Below are 3,465 nucleotides of genomic sequence, written 5' to 3' on the forward strand. Positions count from 1 at the left end.
TAAAGCTAAAATTTGTTGTAAAAACATTATTTATCTTTTGTAGACTCAAGATGACGGTATTGCTTTGTGAAATGTAAACTTGTGATGTTTGGTTATATTATTTGGTGTGGATTTATTATTATTATTATTATTGCGTTGTTGTTTTTGTTGTTGTTGTTATTATTATTATTATTATCAGGGTAAAATGGTGATTTTGCATCAGTCAGCACGTTTAGTCAGATGAACAATCAAACAACATGATTTCTTACTCAGTCAGAATTTTTTACTCAGACAGACATTTCTCAATCAGCACTTTCTCAGTTAGCAACTATCAAACGGGGCCTTATAGAAATATCATGAGGTCAAAACACCATAGATATCGAGTTCAGAAATGCTACCTGAGGTTAGAGCTTTGAAATTTGAAATCAAGGTCAAATGATAAGAGAACATGCGCATATGCTAGAGGACTTTGTTGTTAAGGAGAGATTGTGGTGGTGAACGATGGTGAGAAGAAGTGATATGTGGTGAAGGTAGTAAAGAAGATTTAGCCAAGACAGACTTCATAGCTCATCCTGTAGAAGACAAATTTTTTTATGAGAAGACAAATCAAAGAAATTGAACAAAACTTATAACACCAAAGGATAAAATCATTTGATCGAACCATAGACTAAGAATCAGATCACAAACATGAACTTCTTCATTGATAGGAGGATCAAATGACCAAATAAATTGGGTATTTCCACAACTCTAAACATATTATGACCTGCAAACTGTTGGATAGGAAGCACCAAATCTACATAAAATGATCATGGAAACGAAAATCAAAACAATTAGAAATGCAGCAGCACACAATAAAAACAAATAAAAATCCTAGATTAAGAAAGACAGAAAGATACATGGAATGGGTCCAAAAGAATGATAGAATCATTGCTTACCTTCAAATCGGATCGATAGTGAAAATTAGGGCTTGAAATCGGTGCAGGATTTAAAATCGTGGCAGCGTATACTAAAAAAAAATAAAAAATTCAACTCATTTCATGATGAAATTGATTACATTATACAATAAATTTGTATGCTTTTACCAAAATGGCGAATAGCAGAGATAGATACAATGATTACCTTTAAATCGGTATAGAGAGTGAGGAGTATATGTTTAACTCGTCGCAACTTCTAAAATCATTTAAACTCAGGTTCTATAGTGAGGTTTAGAGCTTGTGGATGTGTTTGAAATGAGAGATTCATGTTACTAAAAAGAATGAAACACCAGAAATTGGAGAGTGGAAGTGAAAAAATCAACAGAGGTGTTACAGGGAACGAAGGCTTGACATGTGTAACGATGACCACAAAATTGAGTGGTCGTGGCGGTGGAAAGTGAGGGAGTCGTATGGTTGGTTAAACACCGCATATAGGGGAAGGAAGCGCGATGCGAGAGACAAGTGCAAATTACCGAAATACTAGGAATTTAAAGGGGCAACCTTTGGGAGATAAAGAACCGAAAAGGGGAGGGACTAAGTCAACTTTAACTGATTTAATTTATTGAGATATTTAAGGAATTATGTTGACTCTATTTAAAATTTAAATGTTATGTTATCCTGTATATACACACGGGTTGATTTAGTTTGTTTTTAACAATTGTTTGTTATATCTATAACATAAACTTAAATAATATAAACTTTTTAACTAACCATTTAGAGTTTCGGTAAACGTAAAGACGAGTTGTGCATGTATTCTCTCCCGAAAACCTTAAGAGCTTAGAATGAGCTGTAGAACTCACCCTTGAAGTGTAATAAACTGTCGTTGTCAGGATTAGGTATCGTTTACGGTTTTTTTTTAAACTTTTTTAATGGAGAGATTTTGGACAAAGTGGCTTCACAAGGTTGTAGATCGTGTCGATAGGTGTTGGAAAAAGTGATTTTGGGATGATCGTGATTCACTGGAAACTCGTCAGAGCTATGCCGTTGGCAGCAATGCGTGGCTTATGGTTTCTACACCGATGACTTTTGGCTCATTGGAAACAGCTAGTCGTCAGGAAGAAGTTGTATCCGACATAAGGTAGCAGTGAAGGAGGTGCTCGGTGGTGTGCGGCGGTAGAATGCGGCGAAGATGGGTGGTCTGACCCTTTAAACAAAAGCCGAGAGGGGGGATGGAGACCGCCAATGAGAGGGAGGTAAATTGGTGTTCATTTTAGGGAAAATCTCTTTTTTCGACGTTTTTTATATTTACGGAATCGTGTTAACATGTTCTATCCAATTAGTGTATCATTTGTTCCTAAGCATATTTAGCATACAAATTTTATTTTTAATGCGTTAATTCATACTTATTATTATTGTCAATAATATTTTGTTCATTAGCGATCAACATCTAATGGAGACTAGGAGGGTATTTCGCATGCAATTCAAGGTGTAATAACTTCATTTGCATTCAAAAACAATGAATACTATACATTAGGTCCTATTACAAGATGGTTCGTAATGGTTTGACCGATGAACATTGACCTATTTTTACAATTTGTTACACAAACTGCGTCATCTTCCTTGTATGCCATGGGCTTTAATGAAATCCAATGTTTGTTGTAAACACATGCCATAAATGCGTGTCATAACCTTATGATACACATTTGCGTGTCATATGTACACTTTATGACACATTGTGTGTCATCAAAGACTTATTTTCTAGTAGTGTTAAAGCATTTAGACGAGAAAAGAAGTTGGTTCCCTAATCAATTTATGGAGCCACCATTAAATTTGATATCAATTCATGGTTGTTATTTTTAAACCTATAATGCATGCAAAAGTATAATTATTGAATGCGTGTTCTAGATATATGTTTTTATGAAATGATTTGCAAATATGGATTCATATAATGATACGTGCTCTTAGAATTTTGCAAATATGGATTCATTAAATTTGATATCAATTCATGGTTGTTATTGTTACACCTCTATATGCTTAAATTCTCACGCAACCAGTGGCGGATCTAGCCCGGAAGTCAAATGGGGTGCATTGTTGACAGTTGATTATGTAAATTAATAATAATAATAATAATAATAATAATAATAATAATAATAATAATAATAAATACTTAAAAGTAGAATAACATTAAAACATTCAATTAAATGTCATTTTACAATTGAAATCTATGAGGGGACATAACTAAGAAACGTTTGATAATACTTTCATTGGTCACCTTGGAAAATCCTTCTCTTTCAAGCGCGCAAATTACATAATCATTTAAAAATTCATCCGAAATCTGATTCCGCAAATCTGATTTGACAAGCTTCATCGCCGAACATAAAATGTGGCATAAGGCATAAAATGTGTTACATAGTCTAGGTTCAAATCTCACTTTTTTTTTCAACATTGGAATGAGACGTTGTTCTTACTTAAAAAGAAAAAACAAGGAATTTGTTCCTTACCAACAAAGATAACATATATAATCCAATACTAGCGTGAATAAGTAAATAACCAAAGAAGAATGAACCATCGC

The 3,465-nt window shown here is 33.7% G+C and overlaps 1 long non-coding RNA gene across 1 annotated transcript; it reads right to left on the reverse strand.

Annotated features, from left to right (window-relative positions):
• Positions 1 to 340: 340 nt before the first annotated feature.
• LOC145069715 (uncharacterized) lies at positions 341 to 1,457 on the reverse strand. The gene is made up of 4 exons (XR_013689653.1): positions 1,099 to 1,457; positions 915 to 985; positions 641 to 772; positions 341 to 551 (listed from the first exon to the last, which is right to left on the reverse strand). It is a non-coding gene; the product is annotated as an uncharacterized LOC145069715 (long non-coding RNA).
• Positions 1,458 to 3,465: the final 2,008 nt, after the last annotated feature.

The sequence above is a fragment of the Lactuca serriola genome, chromosome 8 (assembly GCF_051521515.1).
Source record: "Lactuca serriola cultivar US96UC23 chromosome 8, Lser_US96UC23_V15, whole genome shotgun sequence".
Classification (NCBI taxonomy): domain Eukaryota; kingdom Viridiplantae; phylum Streptophyta; class Magnoliopsida; order Asterales; family Asteraceae; genus Lactuca; species Lactuca serriola.